We start from the raw sequence: 19,035 nt of genomic DNA, 5'->3' as shown, positions 1-19,035 counted from the left end.
TTTTTCCTTTCCCCCACTCTTTACAGAAGCAAGATAGCATTGCTCAAAGTTTACAAATATCCCTGAATTCTGGCAGTCTGCCTGGTCAAGTTTTCAGTGAGCACCTGTGAAAGAGATAAACTTTCCTAATGAAGGTCTCTGAGAGCAGAGAGAGGTTCATTCTAAAAGCTAAAAAGCAGCTTCGGCCCGCATTCTCCACCAAGAATGTCAACCTACCTATATTCAAATACAATGAACCATTCTTTTTTACCTGTATATAATTAAAACAGTATTATTTGTAGGTTGTTTGGGGTTGGTTTGTTTGTTTTTGTCAGAGGAGATGCAATTATCTTATTGATTTATTTATTTTTATTCCTAATGGAATTATTATTTCAGTGCAGGTGTATGATATCATCAACAGTGTCTAGCTGAGAAGGATATGAAGGTAGAATGTCAGATTTTAAATTTAGAAGAGGAAGAGAAAAGATCATAACAAAGCACAGTGAGAAGTGAATTTTACTCACTTCTCAATCTCAAAATTGTGAAGGAATTCCTGTGCAATAAGTTCGCATAGAATATGGAGACCAAACTCTCTGGTCATGTGAACATCTCAGTTCAATCCAAGTATCCTTTAATTTTAGAGCTATTTAATCTCTTAAATTTTATCATTTTTGTAATAGATCTTGCATTTCTCATTGTATCTGGAGAAAGGAATGGAATCCAATGATTTTTTAAATCTCATTAAATGTTAGATCAAACTGGGTGGAAAGAATCCTGTGCTTCCTAATGAGAGTGTGCAAAGCAGTAAGGCATCTTGCTCTCATGCTCTTGCCTACAGAGTGTTGTGAAGAGCACCACCTTGTGCACAGAAAGCAAAAAGCATTTAGTGTTACAATCAATAGCGTGAAGTGACTGCTGAGGAACTCTGATTTATTGAGATGAATCTACATGAGCTCATTGAAAAAGTGCATGAGAAGCAAAAACGTATTTTTGTCACCCATCCTTTGCACGCATTTTGCATAAGCCAGGTAAGATGTTCAAAATTGGTGCTCGTTTCCTGATTCTTAATATTGTTTTGCATAGTTATTTGAACTTAAAGCAGATACTTTTCCAATGCAGTTTGGAAGCAGTATATGACAAATCAATATCACTCAAGCTGTTACCATAATCAGTCTTTGAATATACCACAATTCTTTGTCTCGTGAAAGAGATAATTAGGAAAAAGACACAAATCAGAACAGTGCTGAAAAAGCTTTGGGTAATTTCTCAATGAACAAGAAGGGAAGCTCACCAGAGAACAGATGAAAAACATGGAAAGGGAAGTAGTTTAGGCAAATTCAAAGGCAATAAATTCATACCTTTCAAAAATGCGGATGATCTGTCAATACTCTTCTACAGAAGCCCCTCAACCACTATAGGAAAGAAAGACTACATTGGTCATTCTATGCATATCCTTGTGCTAGACTAGATGGATCTTTTTCTCCCATGAAATTGCTCATGTTCAGGAAGATACAATTCATTTCTTAAGTGATGGGGGTTTTTTGTTTGTTTGTTTGTTTTTGTTTTCCCCAGTACATTGAAATGCCGTAGAGGTCCTAATGTTTCTTCTTAACTGCCCAGAAACACATTAGTAAGCAATCTTCTTTTATATGTAGAAACTGTATGGTTAATATTTGTTCATGTATAAAGTCAATCAATTATACAATCTGGTAAATATACTATTTTAAATAACTTGGCACATAATCTACAGTGTTTCTGAAGAGATGATGTATTAATCAAGATTTCATTTTTCCCAGAGAATGTCATTAGTCTCACATTCAACAAACACAAGATGTAGAAAACGGTAACTAAATAGAGAGTTTACACTGACTTCAGCATAATGTTGTATGGTACAAGTCTACCTGGTAGTTTTATAGTATTCCTAGCTCATAAATACTGATGTATTCAATTCCTGGATAAGACATTTAAAGCCACTGTTTAAACATTGCTTTCCAGATTGCTTATCAGATAACTTCTAGTTTAAATCATACTGGTGCTGATAACCTTTGGCCTGTTTAGGAACAGTAGAGCACCTGACTGTTGCAAGTGATATATTAGTTGGAGATCCACAAACCACAGTTTGAAATTCTTTATCAAAAAAGAATTTGTTATACATATAGGAAAGCCTACTTAACTCAAATTTAACTCATTTGAATCCAGATGAATGATTAAAGTTTACATTGATTTAAAACAAATGCTAATTTCCATGCAAGTAAAATTCAATACTTGAATAAGTCCAAGTATTGTTGAAGAGTTTTGTATGAAGGTGAGGTAAAGGAAGTAATATTGAAGTTGAATGTAGTCTAGATTAATGTTATATATATTTTTAGGAGGTAAATGGTCCCAGTCTCTTTTTGGAAATTTCTACTAAGTTCTTAATGAATTCAATTATGTCAAATTCAAAATGCAATCCAAATACTGGACTTAGTTTCTGTTGTAGGACTTGTACCACCTCTGTCAGTGGTTGTCTTTAAATTGAGACTTTCTAAAAATAAGTTCATATGTAGTTATTTAGCATCAGTAGCACTCACAGAGATTTATCTTCAGTGAGGAAATCCTTCATTCTGTTTTTGTTGAGACTACTTAAGCTATCTGTAAATGTTTTGATTATGAGGAACTCCTGAATGAACTGGAAGATGTTTGGTTTCATTGTAAACAAGATTGTGTTCTTTTAAGTTGGTACATGCACAGTGAGTTATGTGCCATTATTAGAATAAATGTCATTTGTACATTTGATGGAATATTCTTTTCTGAAAATACTTAACTAGTAAGCAGTCTCATTAGTGGCTCTGCCTCTACAGATAGTAACTCAGCTGTGAATATTTATATCATGTGTGTGGTTATCTAGTGATGGAGGCAACTGTTCCACAATTTATTAGTCTGTCTGGAGGAGGAAAAGGTTGTAAAAATGAACACGTGCTTGCAGTCTTTTATTCATATTCATAAGCATAAAGGAAGCTTTTTTTTTTTTTTTAGTGAGGCAGGTAAGGAATTCAAAACATACTGAAGTGAGGCAGGACAGCTGCATGAAAATGTTTCTGCATTAACAAATCTTCCATATTAATGCCATTTTACAGACTAAAAAAAAAGTACTAATACTTCTGTTAATAAATTAGTAAATTGCCAGGTTAGTTAATAGAGTTGAAAGGAATACAGAGTTTGTAGAAAGTAGTAATACTAGTAATCAGTTATTAGTTTTATGTTAAAGAATCAAGCTTGCACTCACATGCTTCTTCACCTAGGTGAGTAGCAGCTGACCTCAAGCACAGTGTTACAATGATAGGTATGTACGAAGTCTAACAAGAGGAGAGTAGTATGTGATTGTGCTAATCATGCTTCATGACTAGCTAAAAGGCTGTCAAAGGACATAGCAAGCCAGTAAGACAGGCCATATGTTCCTTTTTCATCTGCTGCAGTATGCAAATGACTATAAACAAATACCTCCTATATTGCCATTGTAACGTGTGGGCTATCCTTACTCCTTTTCCATTTGCTGAAGAGTGATATGAATAGCATGCTAAGATAAATTTGCCTTATATGTGTGATTTTAGGTAAGTAGTTCTGTAATTAGCTGCCTTTTTAATTAATCAACTCATTTGGTTTAAAAAGCGATAAAGAAAGCCTATATAAAGGCCTCTTTTAAAAGTCATTTTCTTTGTGATGTAACAGCAACTCATCAGACTATGAGCCACTGGTTTTAGTTGAATGTTTTTGTACTATGCATTGCCATGAAGGAGGAGAAACTGTGACATTTATTTTTGCCTAGTGATGGTCCTGTGAGAATCAAAACCCGGTTTGCTCACTGCTCCAGTAACCTGCACAGAGAAACTTAACAAGTTGAATGTACTTGGATACGTTTCACCAGAGAAAACGTGACATGATATTTTAGCAAGGTGTACATTATGTAAGATATGGAAATCAGTGGGACTTTGGCCTACATTTTCAAATCCTGTAAAGAGCTATACAGACTAAAAGCTCTCTGTTTCTGTAGAACCTCCTTGAATTTATTAGACAAAAGTAACAATGACCAGTAGAGGATGTTATAGACATGATATCTTAGGAGAAAACATTCCATTATGTTTACTCGTCAGTCTGTTCTAAAGAGGTTGTTTTTTTTCCCTACTTACTAGTTTACCAAGAGCATTTCTTCAACAACCTCACTATTTTTTTATTTTTTGACTTTGTTATCTGAGTTCTTATCCACTGCAGATCTGTACTGATTTGTGTACACATATGAAATGCCAAAGTCTCAAAGACGTATATGAAAATAAAATTGTGGTTAGGTAGAGGACTTCTACTTAAGTTCCATCAGCTATGGTATTGGATTGGAGCTTTGAGGGAAAGTGATTTTCATTACTACTTTTAAATGAATTATTCTGTTATTGTCAAGTTAAAATGAGGTGTTGATCATGGAGTCTACCTTTAATGTGAGATTGTTCTAACAGGCATGAATTCATTAATCAGTGTGGAAATTTGCTCCAAAAGCTTGTTTATGAGCACTTTAAGCTGAAGCTATATGATGGATTATGATGCCTTGTGGTCTTTCATGTAGTTGAGATAAGGAACTAGTACAAATACACAGCACTAAAGACTAACAAGCAGACTAACTATTTGCTTTGCTTTCATTAGGTAAAAAATGATTAAGAAGCAGCAGCTTCCTAATCACAAGAATTCTGAACTGTGATAGCAGAGCCTGTAGCAGAGCCTGTCATGCCTGATAAGGTGCTTTTCAACAGGACATTTGTATCTAGGCAATGGTTCATGCATTACTTTAACACTATAAATTAAAAAAAAAAAAAAAGGGGACCTGACAGTATCAGAATGCAGATATTTGTTGCAAAACTATGTTTATTTACCAAAAAATAGTACTATATATACTTTCATCTGAATGGAACCTACCTTTTCAGATTCAGAGTAATCTTCCAATATACAGGTGAGAGACATTTAGTTCTTTTTTTTAAGCATATACTTTGTATGTGATACCTAAATTGGCCGTTAGCTAGGTTGTGTTATTTTGTACAGCTCAATAATCTAAGCAAATGCAAATCTTATATGTCTGCTAATATTTCTTCCTTATTTTCAAATCTGTTTCATGGAAAATGTATTCTAAATGCTTGCATTCAGCGAAAAGTGAATCTTAGCAGATTCTCTCTTAACTTTTCTACTGAAAAATGAAAGCACTTTGCTTTTGTGCTATTTTAAATAATTGAAGTAGCTATAAATGCAATAATTATAGGTTCATCTGGAATTTTGATTCAATGCCTCAGAGTTAATTTGGGAAGTGGGCTAATTTACAATTATTAAATTGAATTATACATATGACTCTGACTTGACAAGGATAATTCTGCAATTGCTGGAGTTGGAGTTTACCTTGACTAAACGATCACTGAAAATATAAACATATAGTAGTGTCAAATCTTTAACAAAAACAATCTCTAGATAAAAATCTAACTTTTTAATTCACAAGGACAAAACACTTTGAAGAGACATTTCCAATAGATTACAGCATTTACAATGCAGCTCTCCTTAGGAAATTAGAGAGATTTAAGCTCCTAAACCCTTTGAAACACAAAGCATGTGTGAAAATCTCAACTCTGAGATGCAGAGAGGAGGCAGAGTCCTGTCCTGTGCCTCTGGCATGAGCTGAGCAACACTTGCCTATCGGGGAGATGGAAAGGAATTCAGGGGACTTGCACTGTTCTTGATACTGCAGTACTTTGTCATAGGCTGAGCAAACAATCATCTGGTATTAGGATTTATAGCTGACTGTGCTGGGAATAATTTCAGATGGAATTTCTTTAACAGAAAAGGTATGCACGCTTTCTAGGAATGCTAAAATCCTTATAGGCAATTTATCAGTTTTGAGTTCAGTTATAAGTTTCTGTGGTAACTCTCTGACTTTTCTTCCTCTTAAAGGGAAAACACACAACTCCACTGCTGCCACTTGTTTCTATATGCCACAAAAGTAATGATTGATTTATATAGTGGGAAATATAATTATGTAAAATTCTATCAATGTTCCTGATCACCTTTTCTCAGTCTTTGGATAGAGCATTTGTATAAGCCAAGAAAGCATGCCTTTACATAATGTATGTTGTTCAAAAATATATAAAATTCAGGTAAGAGTGTCCTTCATCTTCTGTTTCTGGTTCACTTTATTTACTACTGCCTTTGGCAGTTCCTTTATATCATCCTCTTAATGAATGGTTTCTCTCAGAACCTTCTGAATTCAAAGTCCTTCACCTACTTGATTTCATATTTGTCTTCATTTAATTATAAATATCACATACGATGTAGTTGGGAAAAATAGAAGGACGGCAGAAGATGATATAAATATCATCAGGTTTTTTTTTTTTTAAATGGACATCGATGTTATCTGAGGAACTACCAAAGTGGCAAACTGATTGAAATTATTGTAAAACAGAATTAGTAGACATCTGGATAAATTTAAAAAAAAAAGAATCAACATGAACATTGAGAATGAAAACTGACAAATGTAGAGAGCATGAGTATAAAATGTTTGGACTTGTAAAATGCTTTGTGCAAAGTACCTTACTGAAAGCTCTTGAAGAAGCTAAATTATCTGCTGGTGAGAAGATCATCCATGGAAGAGCAACTGATCAAGAGATCCAAGTAAATTATCAGTTTTTACAAATAATGAAGAAAATACTCAGTGAGGTCCCACTGGATCTACAGAGACCCAAATCCAGCTGTACAAACTATTCACAAATGACAATGAGAAGGAAGTAAATACTGACGCAGGAAAGCTTTCAAAACATAAAAATCTACACAGCAAAATCACAACTGTGGCAGATAGGAAGGAAAAGAAGAAAGTTTTAGCCAGTGCTGAGCAGCTAGAAAATAAAACCTCTGGAGGTTTCCTGAAGGGAAAATACAAAACAGAGAACTTTAAATTGTTGATAATCACAAAAGCGATTTGGGAGCTATTTGTATAGAAAACTCCATCATCTATGACAAGAAGAGACAAATTGAATATTACGACTATTATCTTGTGAGTAGAGAACAAACCAGGAAAACATGGTGATGCTATTTCACAAATCTCAAATAGGTGTATTTGTGGTCATTCATTTCAAAGACTAATGGAGTAGCATTAGAGAAAACACAGAGAAGGTGAGTACAGTGATCAAAAACAAGTAAAGGTTTTCATACAAGAGAAGTGGAATAAAACATGCCTTGTTTCAAAAGTCATTATTAAAAGTAAGTATAGCATAAAATTAGTAGTACCGAGATGGTGATTCATTGTTTCTCAGAATAGCAAAAGCTTATATAGCAATTGGAAAAAAAAATATGGAGGAAACACTTTTTTTGCATGTTACTTAATTGAATTGCTAAACTCATTGCTGGAGGGAGCATTGGGAACCAAAAGTAGAGAGATTTTAAAAGGGATTACACAAATATTTGGGGAAAATGTCAATTTTTTGCCATTGAATTCAGTGATCTAAAATGCTTTAATAGCTGATTGTTATTGTTTTTGTTGATACTGTTTTTATCATCCTGTTTCTTGCGGTCTTTCTCAGAAAAGTTGCATCTGGTCACCATACAGAAAGCAGAAACAGATGGACCACTGGTCTGACCAGATCTTGTAGTCTTTTGGTAAAACTTTTTCTTTGAGGGTGTTCAGTGTCATGCTGAGACAACATCAGTTGAGCAACGTGAGAAGTTCAGAGTAAAAATACTTTCAAAGTATTCTTTCCATTTTTATCTACCACCCCTCTCCACTGTGGCAAGCATGCCAACAGCTAAAAATACACAGGTCCATAAATAACATCAGGACCAATTATGTGTGGCAGTGATTCGCTTGTACCATAGTTGTGCACATCATTTCTGTTAATCCATCTTACCAGTTCATAATTTACAGCTGCTCCTTCCAAGTACTCTGGTAACTGTATAGCAGTGCCAGAAATACTGAAATCCAGCAAAGTCCAGCTTTGTTAGATTAAAAGTAGAACTCTCAATTCTTCAAAGATGCCTCGCTTAACACACTCTCTTATGAGTTCACGTCTAATGAAAAGTGAGACCAATTAAATGGTCTCCTGGTCATTAGTACAGAAGCGTTACAAAGAGAAAAAAACAGTTTTGAAATGAATTGCAAGCTATACAATACAAATTAAAACTACCTTTTTTTTTCTCCTTGCACTAAGTTAGTAGGCAGGAGGAGTAAACTTTGCAGACACATCTGCCAGTGCAAACATACTTACCACATTTATTTATATGGCTGCCTTTATTTTGAAACAACTAATTTATTTTCACAATGTATCTGTAGGGTAAACCTATGATAGCTGTAACTATCCCACAAGCATCGTGAATTTGTGATAATTCAGCATTTATTATAACACTGAAAAGAGGCAGCATATGTGAGAAATCAATTCATTTCATTCCTCCATTTCCAAGGGTTGAGGAACTTCGGATATCAGGAGACACAAACGATGAAGAAGATTTTTCTCTTCTGAAACAACTGTTGGTAAGAAAGCTAAGCAGCCATTAGGTGGTGCCAAGAATTGATACAGAAAGGGAGTCACTTTCTACCTCGTACATTCATATTTGCAAGATAACCAGGAGGATGGGTATACTTATTCAGCTGAGAAAGCTGTCAACAAATTCTAATGGTTTATGACCAGCTTCATACTGGTGAGAGTGCACTGTGCAGAAAAGCATCAACTTACAAAATTGGATTGAAAAAGTGCATAAAGTGAGCATATTTTTTACATATGTTAAAATTAGACTTGTGTTATTTAGGCTGAATAAATTAAACAACTACTTTCCATGTAATATCGTGACCTTCCAGGGCTTTTATTTATTATTACAGTGGTTTTGGGGGAAAAAAAAATCCCTTAGGATCCCTCTGTTACTCTGCTATGAAAGAGCTGTTCACTGCATTACTGTTACAAAAGTATTATTTCATTGCCATTCTGTATACACCTCATGCTTAAAGGACTGCAAATTTCATTTGCTGGCAAGTTTTGTTTCATTACATGAAATGTGTGAACTTGAGTTTAAACTATTACAATATGGAATAACCTGTCCTGTGTTTAAAATGCCAATGAACAACAGAACTTGTATCTAATATTAAATCATATTTCTGAGGCTTTTTACCTAAATAAGATATATACTCTGTTTGTCTCTGGTTAAAACTTAACACGAGCCTGTAAAAGTAACGTGCGTGTTAAAGATCTCTAAATTTCCATCACAGTGAACTGAAAGCTACTGATGTCTTCTGATCATGATTTTTGAGCAGTGGCAGGTGGGAAGAGATTGCCAGAAAATCCTGAGACTAAAAGATCCAGCCAAAGAATCATGGCCAAATATTAAATCACGTAATCCATATGAGTAGTAAACATTTGTTGGCTCAGTTATCACTGCCGAAGTGATGGCTAAGAATGGGGGAAAAAAAAGATTGTTCATTTTCCCAGGACTCCGTGGGAATGTGATCTGAAATATTTAGTATAGATGAACGAATTGCTTTCTTTTGCATGTTTTTTTCTAAATACATAGTATTTCTTCTGCATTATCCTAACACTAAGAATAAATTTGTCATCCATTCTGCGCAATTAATGTGAACTTACTCTATATCCCTTTATTTTATAGTGTATTTGTGTGCAGGTAAACTACAGACTTCCATCTGAAGGGAGAGGAGATAATTTATTCAGTGAAAATGTTTATAATGCAGATCCTCGCAAACTACATTATCCTAAGGATTTAAAAGTAAGTCTTCTGTAATCATTCCATGGTTACTGAGCATAATTTAAAATATATTATTTTAGCATCATTTATTTCATGCATATTTGTCTTTTGTTTTTCTGTAACTTACTTTAATATTCAGTGTTTTGAAAAGCGAACTGTACAGACAGGGCTGTTCAATGGCATGTTTGTTGGAGCCTACTTTCTTTCAATTAAGACCTTCTGGTTATGCCTCATTAGAGGATACATTTTAATATCAAGTTCTGAATGATGAGTTGATGTAAAAATCTGAATATTATGTTAATGGAGATACGGATAGTGAGACAGATCAGGAATTAAAATATAAAACCAAGTAACTTCAGTGTAAACATTTAAATCATAGTCATTAATGAGGAAAGCACCTGTGTCAGAGTTTCCACTTCAAATCTATTCTTATCACTGCTGCCAGAAGTACTGATAAGACGTCATGAGTTAAAATAGAAAGGCAAGAGAGGATATCTTTACACCTACCTCTTTCCCTACGAAAACATCGTTGTTAAAATAACTGGTATAGCGTGCTCGTCGTGATCATTCTAAAATTGCAGAATTGCAATTTGTAGGAGGGGGGAAAAAAAAAAAGATTTTTTAAATCAAGAATCTTTAAGTATATTTCACCGTATTCTGAGAGTAAAGAATTAGGAACTTAGGCTATGAAATCAGTTGGGACTGACTAAAGGAATTCTTGGCTGAGCAGCTGGGTAATTTATGCCTAAGTGCAAAAGAAAGTTGCTTAGGCCAGAAACTCATAGGGGCAGCAGAGGCGCTTCCCCAAGATTCATCCTTCCCAGAAAGCTCCTTTAGTCCATTGTCTCTGCACTCACTTGTCTCTAGTGTGCATCTGCCTCTCTTCCTGCTTCCATGCTGTTGAAAAGAAAGGCTCACGTGAGTGAGTTTATTCTCTCCAGAAATGCAGTGTAGGAAGTTACAGCTTTATTTCTCCCATTCCCTTTGTTTCTTCTTCTTGGATTTTGATGGTATCTTGGTCTTGGCAATGAAGTTGGGTCCCTCCAGTACTGATCTTTTTGGTTTCCATAGAGTCTTTCAGTAATTTCAAACAGTTAATTTTTCTTTTCAGGAGGAACAATTTTTGCACTGGATAATGCTTTCTTGTCAAAGCAAAGAATGCTGTCAGGGCTTTTACAGAAAATTACTGAAATTTCTAAAGTTCGGAATTTGGAGATGTAAAAATATTAATGGAAACAATAAAATGTAGATGAATTTTTGAATCTTAAGAAAAGCATTTTTAAGAAGCCTGAAAATCTTTCTATTTTTTTTTAATACTAGAAATGAAATAAAATTCCCCACCATTGAACTTACTGTGGGACAAAAATCCTAGGTTTAGGCCTGGTATCTGACTCGTAGCGAATATTATTTTGAATTCCCCTATGCCATGTAAGGAAAGTACCATTAGTTTAATCATAGCTTCTTCTGTAAAGTTTTGTATTCAGAATTCAGTGAGGAAACTGAGCTAGAATCAGTTATCATGGCTTTTCCACAGATTCTTAAACTTCATAAGAAGTGTGCTAACAAGTCATCTCGAGCTGAATGAGCTGTACCCTGGCTGAGAAAATGTCTTCACTGTCAGCTTTCTCAGATTGTATAGAAACGGTAAGAAATAAAGCTGAAGTATCAAAATGATTGTCTTTTAAATTCTGGTACTTAGCCGGATACCCAACCAGTATTTGAGAAAGAACCACACATGAAAAATGTGTTTTAATTAGACTGTAAAGGAGACATTCCAAACCATCATTTACAAGACTTGAAAGGGTTAGTGAATGTCTGAAATAACTAGGTCAGTTCTTCCTTTAAATGTATCCATATAACAATATACATATTAAATTTCAGGTTCCAAGAATGAAGCATTCAGATGTAATGTTTCCAATCGAATTCACACTTACATATTTTAAGTTTATTACAAATCTAACATCTCCTTATTTTGTCACAGTTACTGAAGTCAATCACAGAACAGGCTAGGAAATCAAAGGTAAGGATAAGGTAAATTTGATGTTATACAACAATTCTGACACTACTGAGTCCATGGCAAAACATAGTGATTTCAGTAAAATCAGGAGTGACAATCCTAGAAGATCATGCAGGTACTCATTTTAAGGATGATCATCTCACATGCATCTGCTTTGTACAAGGTTCCAAGATTCCTACTCATAGTGGCTGCTGCTGCAATCTCAGTGTAGAAAAAAATGTGACATTATACATGAGGAATGTCATGAAAAACACCACAATAATGATAATTAATGTTTCTAAAATAATTACTATACTGAATCAAATGGTAAACAAATAGAAAAATTACTTAGTTTAGGGAATATACTTCAATAGAGTAGCTAGAAGCTGTCAGGAGTTGCTCAGTGCAATGATGTGAAGCTTCTGTGTCTCTTTCCCCATATCCAGACAGTTGGAAAGCTTAGCATACCTTTCCAACAGATGTACGTTCCCACATGAACATATTTATAAGCATGTATGCATAAATGCATAAAAACAAATATATGTAGGCATATATGTACGTACATATACGTATACCTACATATGTGTGTATACATCTGCATACAGGGCAGGTTGCGGAGAAACACATGATATTCATGCAAATATGAACAACATTAATGGCATGATCCTGTTCACTACCTTCACTATAGCTTGTGGCTGTAGTGGATTCTTTATATATTATTTTGTAGGATAACTGGGAATGATTTTCCCTATACCTACAAAGAGGCTAGACTCAATGAAATGATACAACTTTGTGCAGGAAACCCCAAAAAGATCACTTGCTGGGAAAACTCGAGATAGTGTTTGCAGTGTGAAGAAAGGACATAAACTCTGTGGACAAACCATAGGCTGATACACGCTGATTGATAGGAATGACTTTCAAGTCTGTATGGGACACAAAAGAGAAGAACTCTAAAAACAGTGAGAAAGCATTTAGCTTGAGGAGGGAAACGAGTTGTGTGGGATCGTTCAGGTGTATTTTAGTCCTAGAGCAGGGGATACAGTATAGCAGAAAATTGAGACAAGAGGTGGGTACGAGCAGAATGACAGCTGAGAACATAACCTAATTTGTCTGTGCTGAATGGAATTGGGAAAAAATGCAGTAAAGTGAGAAAAGAGGAAGCTGCGTTAGTGGAGGAGGGAGACAATCATGTTTGGATCCATTGTTTCCTAGGTGACAAAATCAGGGAAGGGATTTAGAGCTGATTCATGTGATATATAAAAGTTAATAGGAATGCATCCCAAATTATTGGGATTAGGAGAAGTGAGAGGAACAAAGGAAAACAGGAAGAGATCAAGGCTGCAGCTTTACTGACTGGAGTTAGACTTGCTTTCCTTTGCTTTCAGTTGCTCTAGTGTTCCTATAAACCTGCTAAACACTGTAAGATCTTTAGGTGACCAATTCTCTAGGGTGGCAGTTATCTCTGTCTCCAACAAATGCTCATTTGTAGCAGGCAATTCTAATTGCCTCCTATATAGGCACTAAACTGGCTGTGGTAAAAATATTTGAAATACTAGAGAAGGTATTGAAATCAGTGAACCTCAAACATTTATGGAGGCTAATAGAAATCTGAAAACACCAAAAGTCTAACATGCACCAAATGTGAGGAAAAAATTAGGCTCACACATTTGCCATGTTCTACTGCACAAATGTGAAGAATGCATCTGATACGCCTGCTGCTGTTAATATACTACATTCAGCACATGAGAGGGGAGATGGTTTGTTTTATCCATCTTACCTTACAATTCTGGACTCCTTACAGCATCACCCCACACAACTTTCTTAGTATCTGAAGCAACAACTTACCCAAAGGTGTCCATGGCTGCCCAGGAAGGTGGTTGAGTCACCATCCCTCCCCGATGGTGTTCAAGAAATGCTTAGATGTTATGCTAAGGGATGTAATTTAGTGGTGAAATATTGCTGGTAGGTAGATGGCTGGACTGGATGATTTTAGAGGTCTTTTTCACCCTTGGTGATTCCATGATTCTATGCGTCAGTATGGGCAGCACCTACAGCTGTGTGCGAGGGATGACCTTGTTTGGTAGTGGGTCTCAAGACTGTCCAGCACTGATGATACAAGATCAGATTGAGCTGGAACTTATGAATAGCATGGACCATGCATGACATCATTGTTTTTTTCAATTCTTTCTTGTGAAATTTTACTCTATATATTTGGGCAGTCTCTTACAGTCAGCAGCATGCTCTGCTCATCCTCTAGCACCGTATTAGACACAGGATTCCAAACACCCCCTCTGCCAGGATGAATGTAATCTATCAGGTAGTGGGAGACAAAACTCAGTGCCTTGCCGGAAACGATTAGGGAAAAGTTAGGGAAAAAAAATTACTAATTTTCTATCTGTGAAAATCAAAAGCTATATTAAGTGCATTTAATGTATCTGAGAAAAAGTTAAATATATTTTTAGGAATTTTGTCTTCTAAATTTAAAGGCATTAATGAAGCATTAAGCATTATAAATATAAGACTTTATTTAACAAAAATGCTCCAGGCTACAGTATATAATCCAGAGTCAGTGTTCTTAAACATATATGTAAGCTTTATAATTTCAAATTAAAATAGTTATTCTGAACAGAAATCAGTATAAACCACACTTCCAGATCTAAGCACCATTTGCCTTTGAGGCAGTTCTGATATGAAAGAACATAATTTATATTTTGGGTCCATATCTAGATGGGGTAATTTGAGGGTTTATATTTTGTGTATCTTGTAATCTTGAAAGGTAGTAGTTTCAGAACCCATGAAGGAAACTTTTGATAAATCTTCTGCATATTTTCAGACATCTTGCTAAATACCTTGTTTTTTTCAGCCCAACCATTTACTCTATATGCTGTTAATTAAATGTTTTGCCTTAAAGTATCACTCATTTATCTGGGTGACTACATTTGGCATTTAGATTTTAGAAGAATAAGCATACCTTATTTGAATATTTCAAACAATTGATTTTGAGCCCCCAAATGCCTCTTAGGGAAGATGGCTTCTCTTACTGGAATTGCAGTTTAAGCCCACACGTGTGTAGTAGATGTGGGCTGTAATGATGAGAATACATTTCCTATAGAATGTGGACCTACTGCCCAAACTAGAAAATTACTCCTTTACTTCAATCTGACTTAAAAGGAAACTTTTATTATCAATCAAAAAGAAACAAAATCTGTAGGGGAAATGGGTACCCAACTTTTGGTCTGCTTAATAGCCACTGTCAGACCTTTCGTGAGCACCAGAATGCAAAAAGCTGCAACTAGACAAAACTGTTAGTCAGATGAAGGTCCTTTTTTAAATCCTGATTGATTGCTTTGAAGAGCAGCACAGGCAGATTCCTTTCTAGCCTTACTTTTTTCTTGATTTCATATGCAAAATTCAGCAACTCTTATGGAACTGATTGATCATGGTGTCAAATGCTTCTGCTCAAGAAAGCCTACATTTTGTTTAAACGTCTAGGGTTTTTTTGTTTTGGGGGGTTTTCTTTTGCAAAACAAATAATCCATCAATGACATTTTTTTTTTTAGGGATTAGAGCTCTTCCATTTCAAAGTATCAGCTACTCCTAATCTTTCCCGTTGTCAGCTATCCAATGAGCTTCAGGTACCAGAATAGGCTGTAACCTATGTCATTTACAGTCTCGTTTTTTCACTGTAGTTGAATTTTATTTAATAATAAGAATTACTGTATTTTATATGTAAAGAAATGATTTGCATCAAAAATTTTACTTGTGCAAGTCAAGCTTGAACTCTTTTGTGCAACAGTGTCTTGATTGCATGTTTGGCCATTTGCAGAATCATTTTCCCTTGAATATTGTATTATAACTTTCTAAACATGGTAAGCTGAAGACGTTTAGTCAAATTCAAACTCCATCTAGACTGTGCCTGCCAGTTACACAGAGATCTGGAAGTCCTGCAGCCTCTGGTCTTTTCCTAAGGACCCATCACAGTTCCTGACATGGTTCCACCTGGGCCCTGCATGCAACTTTAGCAGGGGACAGTCAGCACAGGCATTGCACAGTAACTCTCACTTCAACCCTATGCCTGTCTGCACGAGAGATTCCACTATAAGGTGCTGCTGGCCTGCAACCCTCATAACCCCACAGAAATCTGCATGCAGAGAACCTTCATCAGCATGAATTATTTGTTAAGATGTTGTTCATTGATAATCAGAACACAGCCACAAAGAGCCTTTAAAAAAGGCTGCCATCATTACTTTTGTTTCTCAGTTGGGATACTGTAACACATAAAGATGCAAACTGGTTTGGGGCTTCATAATTCTCTTTTATAAAAAATGGGCTATTTTGGTCTATGGCCCAAAATACCTATGGTCAAAGAAAATAGAAACAATAGAATAAGGAACTCCTGAGATGTGTATAATTCTAGCTCAGCTTTTTATTTACAAAATATCGTGTTGCCATAACACAATTGATATCTACTATGTGAAAATATCTTCCTTGAAATTCCATAGTTGAAATTACTTTCCTTTGATGACCATCCGCCTTCCAGCTTGCAACCTAGCTACTTTATTCTGAAACACAGAAATAAGGCAAAATATCTGCCGAGCCTCCCCCCCCCATTGTTTCCAAGAGAAAATGACCACGCTCTTCTACTTCTGTGCTGAGAATGATTTAAATTTGTATTAGAAATAATAAATTCAAAGCTTTGAAACTTTGCTATAAAATTTCAGTACTAACAGATATTTCAAATGCTTTCTGTTTCAGATTTATGTTGAAGGTACTCAGTTCCTTTGGGAACAGCTTATAAGTACTACTGAATCATTACTATTTCTTTACAGTAGGGACTATTAGCTTCGCAGCATTTCTGAGACAACTTTATAGTGGAAACCAATAGAACAAAGAAATATAGATTCAGGAGGATCAACACAATATCACCATTATAAATTTTGAATACTGCAACTGCTACTTCTGCCCACCTGGCGGAGCAGTGCTTTCAAATGAAGTACAAGAAGTTACCCAAAAGATAAACTACTTTCCCTGCACGTACATGGAACCTCTTACAGATGCTTTATGTTATTTTAAAACTAACTCTTGATTTTTCAATGACTTGTTACTAATCTTCTCAGGTTTTAATGTATGCAATTTTTCTATTAGAACTTAGTTATAATTTTGAAACTGTTTTTGAAATTTCCAGATAGTTAACATTTACAAGATGTTTTATGCAGATGGTAACAGAAAATGTAAAGAATTATCTTCTCACCTTAACTGCTTCTAGTCAGTACTACACATGTGGTAGTAAAGAGATAGAACTGAAGTACAGTCTTACAGATTCTCTGATGTTTATTTTCTCAGCTTCAATCATCAATTAAAACCATAAAGTCTTACAAATAAATACTGCATGTCAATTAGCTTAAGCAATTGTGATTAAATATTTAAAAATTATTAAGTAGTTTCTATGCAGTGATAAGCTGCAGTGATGATTAATGAAATGGTGCACACTTCTAATTACATCCACACTGTCTTTGGTAACAATGTCCAGGTGTGCATTTGAACTCCTGCTCCTATTGGTGTGCACTATGCAGCCACACCATAAAGGCCTTAGGGCCTGCAGCACATATAACTGCATTCACACCACACTTGTACCATCACGTACTCGGGTGTGAAAGTTGCCATAGCCCCTTTGTGCTGCTACAGACCTTAATTGCATGCACACCATTCCCAGCCTCCTTCCTCCTGTCCATCTGCTGGTAATCTCCCACATGCCAGTAATGCCTTTGCCCATTAGTCACAGGAGGTCTCAGACTGACTTCTGCTCTGAAGTTACTCATGTTCTCTTTGAAGAGCCTGATAGTAGATTGGCACATAGAGCTGATATGTTTGACTTCATCATCGCTGTCCCTTTGCAGCAGAGTCTTTTAAGGAGGTATGAAGACCTTTTGTTTGTTTTGACCATACAGCTCTCCAGCTGGAATTATTGTTCCTCTGTTAAGTATTGGAGAAGACATTTAGCAACTGACCCTTGCTGACACTTGTCATGCCTTTGAGGAAGTTATGGATGTCTGCCACGTCTTGTCCCTGGCAGGAGCCATAAAGGAGCCAATGTATACAGAAAATCAGGGAACCAGGCAGGGAATGTGTATGGTCAGGAGAACTTCAGTGTTACTATTGAGGCGTGCCAAAACAACTTGTGTTGTTATTTCTAGGTCACAATAAAAGCAAAACTCTGTTTTTGCATTTTGCCTAATTATCATCACTTTTAGCTAAAGAAGAGATGCAGTGTGAAGACAATGTGCACTGGTTGCCAGTTTCTCACCTCTGCTTGGTAGCTTTGTATACAAAATGGAAAGTGCTAGTGCAAACTTGGATGATGACTAAAGTAGCTTTTCTCATAGCAGGATGTGTTCCTGATCTGCCTGCTATTTACATTACCTAGCTGCAGCTTCTCTCATCATTTGTGCTCTATGCAAGTCTGGAATTATTTGCATTTTAAGGCCATCGTTGTCACGAATGTTGAAGTGACTCATAATTTGTTAAACATTTGAGTTGCTGTCAGTATAATGGCTGATTCTGAAATGCTTCCTTCAAAAAGCTCAACTCAATTTCCTCTTTTTTTTCCCTAAACTTTTTTTCAGGTTTCTGACATTTTATTACTAACGTGCAGAAGTACCGTTAGTTCCACCAGCTTTTATCCAGGAAACTGAGCATAAATCTACACAGGTCTAGTCCAGTCATCCCAGAAAACTACTGTAATTAAAGTATCAAGCTAATGAGACTCTGTATGTGTGTTTACACACAAGTCTCTATGTGCCTCTGTTCATGTACCTGTCTTGCTCTTGCTCTAACTATGTCCCTTCTCCCCCCCTTTCCTCCTTGTGCTCCAAATTCACTTAGGTATTTCTTCTCCACATAAACTGGAAAGAGTTTCAACGTTCCCACCCCATTCCAGGATGGGAATTGAGGAAGTTATTTTAATAAAAAGGTATTTTTATTAAAAAAAAAAAGTATAGCACTAGTTACTAATTTTTAGGTGATGAAGTAGAGACATAAAAAGAAAATTGAGATTTTTTTTCTGGTGGACTTTCAGAGCTTCTTGAAAACGAGTTTAATGACATAGATCATTAGTGGTGAGGTTGGACTAGATGATCTTCAGAGGTCCCTTTTCAACCCCTATGATTCTGTAATTTTATGATTCTGTGATCTCATATTTCTGCTATTCTATCCATCGTTTTCTCAAAAGACCAATTGTCAAGTCTAAGAGTTGTAGTCCAACCAACCATTGTAGTTTGAGTTACAGATAAATATTGGATATCTTGTACAAAAAAAAAAAA

At 35.7% G+C, this 19,035-nt stretch overlaps 1 protein-coding gene and 2 long non-coding RNA genes across 4 annotated transcripts in view; all 3 read left to right on the top strand.

The window, feature by feature from the left end:
- The window catches only part of LOC116216691, a 7,125-nt gene extending 5,418 nt beyond the window's left edge, over window positions 1-1,707 (top strand). For both annotated transcript variants that reach the window (XR_004159964.1, XR_004159965.1), the window contains exon 3: window positions 818-1,707. This is a non-coding gene — a long non-coding RNA (uncharacterized LOC116216691). The remainder of the gene's footprint in view (window positions 1-817) is intronic.
- TRIP11 (thyroid hormone receptor interactor 11) overlaps window positions 1-19,035 on the top strand; it is a 308,569-nt gene that overhangs the window by 149,623 nt on the left and 139,911 nt on the right.
- LOC104911222 lies at window positions 8,087-18,688 on the top strand. The gene is made up of 5 exons (XR_793742.3): window positions 8,087-8,500; window positions 9,625-9,741; window positions 11,255-11,364; window positions 11,702-11,740; window positions 15,277-18,688. It is a non-coding gene; the product is annotated as an uncharacterized LOC104911222 (long non-coding RNA).

Source organism: Meleagris gallopavo, chromosome 5 (genome assembly GCF_000146605.3).
Source record: "Meleagris gallopavo isolate NT-WF06-2002-E0010 breed Aviagen turkey brand Nicholas breeding stock chromosome 5, Turkey_5.1, whole genome shotgun sequence".
In the NCBI taxonomy this organism is placed as follows: Eukaryota; Metazoa; Chordata; class Aves; order Galliformes; family Phasianidae; genus Meleagris; species Meleagris gallopavo.
The sequence above is the reverse complement of the archived record's forward strand: the minus strand, read 5'-3'. Positions and strand labels throughout refer to the sequence as shown.